Source organism: Nicotiana tomentosiformis, chromosome 11, assembly GCF_000390325.3.
Source record: "Nicotiana tomentosiformis chromosome 11, ASM39032v3, whole genome shotgun sequence".
Classification (NCBI taxonomy): domain Eukaryota; kingdom Viridiplantae; phylum Streptophyta; class Magnoliopsida; order Solanales; family Solanaceae; genus Nicotiana; species Nicotiana tomentosiformis.
In genome coordinates, this window is record NC_090822.1 from 113,183,595 (window position 1) to 113,195,781 (window position 12,187).

Below are 12,187 nucleotides of genomic sequence, written 5' to 3' on the forward strand. Positions count from 1 at the left end.
GCTCAAACTTTATTGCTTGAAGTCTCTGTTCTAATACTTTTATCTGCTCCATCATTCTTGATTTTTCTTGTTCTAGGGATTCATTCTTTTGGTTGAGTCTTTTGAAAGCTTCCGTCATTGAAGAACAATGGTCACAAAAAATTATTTTGTCTGTGTCTTTTTGAATATTATATTAGGGTATTTTTTTCGAATTTTGTCTAAGAGCTGGGGAGATATAATAATTTAGTCCTAATATTCCTCTTGCATAGTCTAATGCTTCAGTAAAGTCGTTGAAACCTTTGAATAAGGGTTTTTCAAAATCTTTAATAGAATCTAATACTTCCAACCATATTTGAAAAATACCATTTTTCTTGTCATGTATAACTACATAATATTTAAATCTTTTTTCTTGGTTTTTCTCTGTGAAAAATTGTCCTAAAGCATTAAGGGCTGCTATAAAGTATTTAGTGTCCTTTTTATTATAAGCTATCCATAAATTATATATTAAACACCTTTGTGGTCTGTCTATGACACATTCTGATAATATTCTAAAGGACATATTTGAAGGTGAAAAAAATATTAGATTATGTTTTTCAAAATATATTCTATCTATACTAGCTTGTTCTACTGATGCACGTGGTTTAAATAAAAGATTACCTAACATTGTCTGAGAATACGTGTCTGTGGGTGAGGCGTTGATGCCTTTTCCCTTGTCTCCAGTCTTGGGGGCTGTTGGTCTCATGTTGTAAATACAATATACTTATTAATTAACAGTAATCTTTAATCTACTTAATTGTTCTGCTAAATTATTGTCTTTTCCTTTAATATGTTCAAATACTAGGTTATATATTGATATAGTATCAAGAAAATTTAACCATCTTCGTCTGCTACTATTTTTCTCATTTATTTTTTGGTGAAATCTAACTATAGCTTCGCAGTCAGTTCTAATTAATACTTCTGATTTATTTAATATATATAATCTAAAACTATTTAATCCATAGATTACAGCTAATATTTCTGTATCTATACTACTCATATTTTCTTTTTCTTTATATTTACCACTTTGATAGGCACATATTTTTTTTTCATTTTTATCTTTATATTTATTGGTTTTTGCCTTTAATACTGCTCCTGTCACGACCTCAAATTTCCCTCCGTAGGATGTCGTGATGGCACCTAGTCTCTAAGACTAGGTAAGTCTATCAATGCGGAATAATAATAAATATTTAAAATAAATAAACTACAATTCAAACAATTTTAACTCCCAAAACCCAGTAGAAATAAGTCACAAGCTTCTAAGAATTTATTCTCAATGTCTCTATATGTCAAGGTCTAAATAAAATATAAGGAAGCAACATAAAATGATAGAAGGGGACTCCGGAGTCTGCGGACGCTGGCAGATATAACTCAAAGTCTCCGTGCGCAAGTAACTCACTGACTTCTAGGCTGGTAAAATGTACCTGGATCTGCACAAAAAGATGTGCAGAAGCGTAGTATGAGTACACTACAGCGGTACCCAGTAAGTGCCAAGCCTAACCTCGGTAGAGTAGTGACGAGGTCAGGTGAGGCCCTACTGGAATATAATAATGGCATGGTAAAATGTTTATCAATGTAGTAAAATAAAATGACATTGGAAATGAATCAAATAGTATGTCACATCTAATGACATCAAATAATTACAAATAATATCTCGTGGAATCAAAACAGAATTTCCTTCAACTTTATGAAAATCACAACAATTAATCGAAAGCAACTATGGCCATAAATCAATATCAACAAGGGCACTCCCGAGGTACCGCCTCGTAGTCCCAAATCATAAATAAATTCACAATATCTCATTTTCTTATATCACCGCGGGAGCCTTCACAATTTATTTAAAGAAAATATTTTTCCCGAAATAGCATCCCGCGTTTTAGCCACCCTTATCACACTGCATGACTTCTAGTAGTCACCCCTACTAGCCACGCATATCAAACCACCCTTATCTCACCGCATGCGTTTCAACACCCAGACCTTATACCACCGCATGCGTATCAATATCACAATATATCACAATTTGCACCTCAAGTGCCCAATATTTCAATTTTCCACAACAAAAAAATCAACAACAATATTTTTCAATAATAAAGAGCTCACGGCTCATGCCAGAATAATCCAAAAAAAAAAAAGTCTTACGAAAATATTCAAGAATAAATAATTCAGGAAAATAATATTTCAAATTATTAATACGTTGCTTCAATATCAAAATTTAAAATGTCAAATATTTCATATTAATAATATTTAATTTAAAGAAAATTAACCTTCAAATAATGCACAGTATGAAAGAAACCAAGTTTCAATTAAACAGGTAAAACAATTAGTAGGGAAAAGGCAAACAAATTTAAAATATATATATCACAGATCAATGATGAAGAATATAACAAGATAAAATAACTTAATAAATGCACAACAATGATCTACACAATTTAAAAATATAATCCTTCATATTTAACCCGTGTACACACTCGTCACCTCGTGTACACGACTTTCAACACATTTTAATAATCACATTAATATCAATTTTAGGAGAAATTTCCCCCACACAAGGTTAGACAAGTAACTTACCTCGACTTACTCCAATTTAATTAAGTATTATGTTTTTTTCTCGATTTTCCGACTCCGATCGACTCGTATCTAGTCATAATTAATTCGATACAGTCAACAAAAATTATAGAATTAATTCTATAAGAAAATACTACATTTTTCAATAAAAATTCGAAATTAATTCAAAAATGGCCTGTGGGGCCACCATCTCGGAATCCGGAAAACGTTACGAAATATGAACGCTCATTCAACCACGAGTCTAACCATAACAAAATGACTAAATTCCGATAACGATTCGACCCTCAAATCCTCAAATCTATCCAAGAGGGTTTTCAAATTTTTCCAACTTAAATCACCAATTAAATGTTAAAAACAGTGATGGATTCGGGTAATCTAACCAAGATTGAGTTAAGAACACTTACCCCAATATTTTTTCTTGAAGATATATCAAAAATTACCTCTGCTCAAGCTCCAAGTTGTTAAAAATGGCGAATGGGACGAAGCCCCCCTGATTTTATATCTTACAGATCTGTCCAAGGTGACCTCAATCATGGGAGTCCGATAATGGGGAGTCCGATTAAGGGGAGTCCGATCATGGTCCTCGATCATGGACCTCGGTCATGGCCTTCGATCATAGCTTCGATCATGGCCCTCGACCCTGGGGCTCGATCACAGCCATCAATCCTGGTTATCGATCATGGCTTCGATCTTTATGGCCTTCGATCACTGGCCTTGGTCATAGCTCTCGATCCTGGGCCTTCGATCATGGCTCTCGAGCCTACCATCGATTATGGATCTCGAGCCTGCCATCGATCATGGATCTCGAGCCTGCTTTCGATTCTCAGGAAGTTCGATTATGACAGCATTTCCAACAGAAAATTGCAGCAGCTTTTGCAGCAGCTGTTTAAGTCCCGTTTTTGATCCGTTAACGATCCGAAACTCACCTGAGGCCCTCGGGACCTCAACCCAATACACCAACAAGTCCTAAAACATCATACGAACTTATTTGAAACCTCAAATCATATCAAACAATGCTAAAACCACGAATCACACATAGATTCAAGCCTAATGAACTTTGAAACTTTCAATTTCTACAAACAACACCGGAACCTATCAAATCAAGTCCGATTGACCTCAAATTTTGCATGCAAGTCATAAATAACATAACGGAGCTATGAAAATTTTCAGAATTGGATTTCGACCCCGATATCAAAAAGTCAACCCCTCGGTCAAACTTTCCAAAAATTTAACTTTCGTCATTTCAAGCCTAATTCCACTACGGACTTCCAAATAAAACTCCGATCATGCTCCTAAGTCCAAAATTACCATACGGAGCTGTTGGAATCATCAAAATTCTATTTCGGGGTCATTTGCACATAATTTGACATCCGGTCACTATTCGAACTTAAACTTTAAATTTTTCATTAAAATTCTATATCTCGGGCTAGGGATCTCGGAATTTGGTTCCGGGCATACGCCCAAGTCCCAATTCACGATACGGACCTACCGGAACTGTCAAAATACTGATCCGAGTCCGTTTGCTCAAAATGTTAACCAGAGTCAACTCAGTTGTGTTTTAAATATCTAATTCACATTTTAATCCACTCTTCACCTGAAAACTTTCCGAAAATTTTTTACGGACTGCACACGCAAGTCAAGTAATGGTAAATAGTGCTTAGATCACATAATTATTCATTAAATTTAAAGATGACATTTTGTGTCATCACATTCTCCACCTCTAAAACAAACGTTCGTCCTCGAACAGAGTTAGAAAAAGTACCTGAGCTAGTGAATAAGTGTGGATAACAGCTACGTATATCATGCTCGGCCTCCCAAGTCGACTCCTCAACCGGATGACCCCTCCATTGAACCTTCACGGAAGCAATATTCTTTGACCCCAACTTTCGAACCTGCCTATCTAAAATAGCCACTGGTTCCTCAACATAAGATAGATCCTTGTCCAACTGAACCGAACTGAAGTCTAACACATGAGACGGATCGCCGTGATATTTCTGAAGCATAAAAATATGGAATACCGGATGAACCGCAGAAAGACTAGGTGGTAGTGCAAGTTTGTAAGCCACCTCTCCAACTCTCTCAAGAATCTCAAAAGGCCCAATATACCTAGGGCTCAACTTGCCCTTCTTCCCGAACCTCATCACACCCTTCATAGGCGAAACCCGGAGCAATACCTGCTCACCAACCATGAATGCAACATCACGAACCTTCCGATTCGCATAACTCTTCTGTCTAGATTGCGCTGTACAAAGTCAATCCTGAATTAACTTAACCTTTTCCAAGGCATCCTGAACCAAGTTTGTACCCAATAGCCTAGCCTAGCCTCGCCCGGTTCGAACCAACCCACTGGGGACCGGCACCGCCTACCATACAAGGCCTCATACAGAGCCATCTGAATGCTTGACTGGTAACTGTTGTTGTAAGCAAACTCCGCAAGTGATAAGAAATGATCCCAAGCACCCCCAAAATCTATCACACACGCACGAAGCATATCTTCAATTATCTGAATAGTGCGTTCGGACTACCCGTCCATCTGAGGATAAAATGTTGTACTCAACTCCACACGAGTACCCAACTCTCGATGTACATCCCTCCAAAACCATGAGATAAACTGTGTACCCCGGTCAGAGATGATAGATACCGGTACACCATGAAGTGTGACAATCTCGCGAATATAAACCCGAGCCAGCTGCTCTGAAGAGTAAGTAATAATCACAGGAATGAAATGAGCTGACTTGGTCAATCTATCCATAATCACCCAAACTGCATCAAACTTCCTCCAAGTCCGTGAGACCCCAATAACGAAATCCATAGTGATCTTCTCCCATTTCCATTATGGAATCTCTAACTTCTGAAACAATCCACCTGGTCGTTGATGCTCATATTTCACTTGTTGACAATTTAGACACCGAGCTACATACTCCACTATGTATTTCTTCGTCCGCCTCCACCAATAGTGCTGTCTCAAATCCTGATACACTTTTGCAGCACCCGGATGAATGGAGTATTGCGAACTGTGAGCCTCCTGGAAAATCAAGTTGCGCAAACCATCTACATTTGGCACACATAGCCTGCCCTGCATCCGTAATACATCTTCATCTCCAATAGTTACTTCCTTGGCATCACTGTGCTAAGCTGTATCCTTAAGGACAAGCAGATGGAGGTCATCATATTGGCGTTCCCTGATACGATCATAAAGAGAAGACTGAGAAACCACGCAAGCTAAAACTCAGCTCGGCTCGGAAACATCCAATCTAACAAACTGGTTGGCCAAGGCCTGAACATCCAAGGCCAAAGGCCTCTCTGCTACCGGTAAATATGCTAAGCTGCCCAAACTCTCCGCCTTACGACTCAAGGCATCGACCACCACATTGGCCTTCCCAGGATGATAGAGAATGGTGATATCATAATCCTTAAGCAACTCCAACCACCTCCGCTGACGCAAGTTAAGGTCCTTCTGTTTAAACAGATGTTGTAGACTCCGGTGATCGGTGTAGATCTCATAATGGACACTGTACAAATAATGCCGCCAAATCTTCAAGACATGAACAATAGCTGCTAACTCAAGGTTATGGACCAGATAATTCTTCTCATGTACCTTTAACTGTCGGGACGCGTAGGCAATCACCCTACCGTCTTACATCAACACTGCACTGAGACCAATACGCGATGCATCACAATACACAGTATGAGACCATGAACCTGTAGGTAATATCAACATTGGAGCTGTAGTCAAAGCTGTCTTGAGCTTTTGGAAGCTCTCCTCACATTCCTCGGCCCATATGAACGGAGCACCCTTCTGGGTCAATCTGGTCTTAATAGTTGTTCATAATCAATTACAAAATCGTCAATTAACTTCATGTTAACAAAAATCTCGTTTTAAACCTTCATAATACTGATAACGAGATACGAGGCATGAAGACCTCATAATTATTTACCCGAGTTAATGAGTCACATTTAACGTCGCCTGGGCGGGAACCTATCTCGTAGGTTAAAACTCCATAATTACAACACAAAATTGGCAAGTATGCACAGAGAATTTCATATAGAATTTTCAAATAAGCCTAACAGGAATGACTCCCTATTAGTACTATAGTACAAATTTAATTTCACAAGGGAGAACTTAAACACAAGAATTTTCCTTATAAGGATCTCGTCCTTATATAACTTTCACCGCAGCTCGTAGCCCGGTTTAACCATATCAGTTTATTTTAAAATACAAGGATCTCATCCTCAGTTCTGAATCACAAGTAATATGCACATTGTTCCAATCGAAGCTTTCCATTTGCTCCTTCTAAATAATTTCCGTTAAACAAAATCACAACACATAATGAACCCCACACAATATGAGCAGCTTAACCCGCAAAGGGGTTGTTATGAATACGGTGATACTAGGCATATCATGAGAAAAAAATTATCAAAAAATTAGGAGAGACTTATTTCATCAAAGCACTCAGGCTGCGTACCCCATTGCAGTTACTACACCACCCACACGACCAGTTAGGGGTGGAGGACAGGCGGGTAGAAGGCCTCCTAGAGGTGGAGACCTAGCCGTTGATATATATATTTTATGGTATGGCGGAGGTCGCTACATCAGTTGGTTTCGTTACAGATACGACCTTGATATAATATAAAGGAATAATTTTCTTAACTTGATTCGGTTCTCAGTATCGAAACGAGTCCTTCTATGGTGCTCCACTTATGAGTGAGCTTCGTAATTCTATAATCTACTTATGTGTTTACTCCTGTTGGGAGATTCTATGGGGTTCGATCCTGGACCTCGATCATGGGAGTCCGATCATGGGGTGTCCGATTAAGGGGAGTCCGATCATGCTCCTCGGTCATGGCCTTCGATCATGGCCCTCGACCCTGGGGCTCGATCACAGCCATCAATCCTGGTTATCGATCATGGCTTCGATCTTTATGGCCTTCGATCACTGGCCTTGGTCATAGCTCTCGATCCTGGGCCTTCGATCAGTGGCCTTCGATCATGTCTCTCGAGCCTGCCATCGATCATGGATTTCGAGCCTGCCATCGATCACGGATCTCGAGCCTACCTTCGATTCTCAGGAAGTTCGATTATGACAGCATTTCCAACAGAAAATTGCAGCAGCTTTTGCAACAGCTGTTTAAGTCCCGTTTTTGATCCGTTAACCATCCGAAACTCACCCGAGGCCCTCGGAACCTTAACCCAATACACCAACAAGTCCTAAAACATCATACGAACTTATTTGAAACCTCAAATCACATCAAACAACGCTAAAATCACGAATCACACATAGATTCAAGCCTAATGAACTTTGAAACTTTTAATTTCTACAAACAATACCGGAACCTATCAAATCAAGTCCGATTGACCTCAAATTTTGCACGCAAGTCATAAATGACATAACTGAGCTATGAAAATTTTCAGAATCGGATTTTGACCCCGATATCAAAAAGTCAACCCCTCGGTCAAACTTTCCAAAAATTTAACTTTCGGCATTTCAAGCCTAATTTCACTACCGACTTCCAAATAAAATTCCGATCACGCTCCTAAGTCCAAAATCACCATACGGAGCTGTTGGAATCATCAAAATTCTATTCTGGGGTCATTTGCACATAATTCGACATCCGGTCACTATTCGAACTTAAACTTTAAATTTTTCATCAAAATTCCATATCTCGGGCTAGGGACCTCGGAATTTGGTTTCGGGCGTACGCCAAGTCCCAATTCACGATACGGACCTATCGGAACTGTCAAAATACTGATCCGAGTCCGTTTGCTCAAAATGTTAACCAGAGTCAACTCAGTTGTGTTTTAAACATCTAATTCACATTTTAATCCATTCTTCACCTGAAAACTTTCCGGAAAATTTTTACGGACTGCACACGCAAGTCGAGTAATGATAAATAGTGCTTAGATCACATAATTAATTATTAAATTTAAAGATGATATTTTGGGTCATCACAGCTCCACATCCTTCAAAACTTCCATCTGTTTCTATAATTAAGTAGCCTGTTTAGGTCAGGAATATTTTTTATTTTTTCTTTAATTTTTTATACTATTTTTATATCTTCTGAATTAAAATATTTTTGTGTTGTAGATCTTGTCTTAACATATAAAGGTCCTGCTATTTTTCCTAAATCTTTTATGAAATTTCTTGCATAATTTACTATTCCTAAAAACTTCTGTAATTCTTTAATATTATCTAATTTATCTGGCATTTTTAAAGCTTTTTTTTAGATATGTGGGGTTATAATTTAATTTTTTCATCCCCTAATACTACTCCTAAAAAATTTATATAATTCTTACATAGTTTCATTTTCTTTTTACTAATTATTATTCCATTATCGACAAATAATCTAAAGACTGTTTGTAAATGTCCTAAATGTTCTTTAATATCTTTGCTAAATACTAATATATCGTCTACGTATACTAAAATAAATCTTTTATATTCTCCAAATATACTATCCATTTTTCTTTGAAAAATAGGTGGTGCTGTCTTTAGTCTAAATGGCATTACTAGCCATTCAAAATGCCCTTCAGGACAAGTGAATGATGTCCATTCTATACTCTCTTCATGCATTTTTACTTGCCAATATCCTGATTTACAATTAAATTTACTAAATATCTTTTTTTCTTGTATTCTATTTATTAGTTCTATTTTATCGGGTAATTTATATCCATCTGTTTTGGTATTATCATTAAGTCTTTTATAATTTATTACCATTCTTGCTTTTCCTCTTACTATTTCGCTATGATTTCTTACCATAAAAACGGCTGACCTATGTTTAGATGTAGATCGTCTAATTACACCTAAATTCATAAGTTCTTTTATTTGGATTTTAAAGTCTTCTAGATCTTGGTTTGTGGCTTCTATTGAGGCTGTTTTAATTATATATTCTGGGTTTATTATATCTAATTTACACATAACTTTATTATTTTTTCAATATTTTAAGGGTTTTTCTCCTATTATTTCTATTTCGTCTAATATTTTTATTATGTTATCTAAATCTTTTTGATTTTTTATTATTCTTATTTTTCTCTATTCCTGATCTAAAATTATATAAATCTGTTTCAACATCTATTAAATTATAATCTTTTTCTAATATATCTTGATTATCTTCTAATATTAGGTCTTTAGATTCTTCTTCTATCTTACAACATGTATTTTTGTCTCTACTTCTTTGCAACATTCTTTTTGCTTTTCTTGTAGATTTTTCTGATCTGTTTTTAGTCTTGTTCTTATATTAGTTCTTGTATTTATTGTTTGTAATGGGGTATGGGTAATATTCTTAAAAACTATTACACCATCTCTACTAATTAAACAATTACCATTATTTTGTAGTATAAAACTTAATCCTAATACAAAGTCTACATTTATATTTAAGTCTCTTACCCATATTTTATCTAACTTATAGCTAGGCTTATAGAAATCTAAACATGTATTTTCAAAACTAATTTGTGATTTATCTATATAATATTTATATATATTATGTGTCCCATCCATTTGCATTGCTGCGACTGGTTTATGTAAAGTTTTAATTAATTCTTGTGGAACTATTCTTTTATTTATTATACATCTCGTACATCCAGAATCTACTATTGCCATTGTTTCTATCTCATAGTCTTCTATTTTAATTCGTGCAAGTATTTTTATCGTACTTAATTTTTTATCTTCATTATATATTAATACACCGTGATCTTCTACACTCATTAGTTCTTGATCTTCTTGATCCTGTTCTTTAGTTTCTTCTAGTATTTTTTTCTCTTTTTCTAATCTTTGTATTCTTTTTTCTAATTCATTTATCCTTATTTCTAATGTCATTATTCTTAGATTGAATGTAGAATCTAAGTTTGGATTACCTATTTATTTATCTTTTTTTATAATTTTATTTTATATTCTTTTTCTATGCATATGATACATCCTTCTAGATAACATAGTTTACACTTAGCCCTTTTACTTTTACTGGGGTACCATTTACATATACAACATTGAATACTATCTAATCATTTATTCCGTTCAAACTCATGATTACACTCTTCAGATATATTTACTAATGTACTTGCTTGTATTTCTTCTAAATCCAAATTTTCCATTCCTATTTCATTTATTAATTCTTCTTCCTCTGAATCGGATGAATCTATATTATTTTGTTCTTCTATATCAATGCTTACTATAGAATATATACTTTCATTATCTGACATATATTCGTCTACATGTATTAATGTTTCTTGAAAATCTTCTATTAATTGTGAATTTCTTATCTTGCTATTAATCCTTTTTGGATAAGTATTTGCCAAATGTTCTATACTTCCACAAATGAAACATTCTAGTTTATTTTTATAATTTCTTTCCGTTCTATATTTTCTAACATGTCTATTTTTATCTAGATAAGGTTTCCAAGCTGATAATTTTCTAAGATAATAGCCCTTTCTATTATATCCTTTATTGTAATGAGGCCTATATTTTTTATATTTCTTCCTTTTATATTTGTCTTTATCATAACTTTGAGTTGTATATATAACATTTTTACAAAAATCCATGTCATTTTGTTTTAATTGTTTTTGTTTTTGTATATGTGTACATTTTTCTTGTAATATTTCCATTATATGTTGTATTTTATGTCCAATTGACCATTTTGAATTTGGATTTTGTATTACTCCATCTCTTTTATACCATCTATCTTCTATTTCTCTACCTAAAACTCTTGGTAATTTATTGAATAATTTTTTACCTAAGTCTTGGTCAAACGCATCTTCACTAATAGTACAATAATAAAAATACTCATTTAAAAATTTATTTATATGATGCCAACTACTTATACTTAATTGTTCTAGTTTTATTAATGCATTCTTTTGTAATATAACTAATCCACTATTTGGATCTTCTCCTATTATTAAACTATGTATTTTATTTGTAAAATTATAAGGGTTTGGTCCCATTGCTATTAAAGCTTGGAATTCTTGTTGAAATTCTGACTTATATGCTTCCCATAATCCTTTTGTTAATTCTCCTAAGAAAGTTCCCATGTATTTATATATTATTTCTGCATCTGTCTCATTATATATTTTTAGATAGTCGGCTACTACTATCCCCTTCTAAAGATCTAATACTGAATTCCACATTTGTGGATCATGAGCTACTATATTTAAAAATTTTCCTTTATTACCTCTTTCTTATAATTGGATAGGTTCTTCTATAGGCATTCTTTTTCCTACTAGTTTTACGTTTTCTGTTTCTATTTCTTGTGCTATTCTGTATACTCTTTTTCTAGGTACATTTCCTGTACTATTGTCTATATTATATTGTTGAGTTGTTCTTTGAAAAGGACTAGGGCTAGAACTGGTTGATTCAATTAATTCATTTTGACTTATAAAGGAGTCTATTTCTTCAGTGTCATAACTATCCTGCAATTCTTCTAAAAAAAATTAAAATTTTCTAGTTTCTTTTCTGCTATTACTTCATCTTTATATCCTTTATTATATGTTCTTAATTTACATTTTTTAAAATGTTCTTCAGTCTCTTTTAAAGTTAATTTTCCTAATTTACATCCTTTACATTGGAAAGTTTTATTTTTATTCTTCTTTGTGAGTTCTCTTGCTTTTTCTAATGCTAAATCT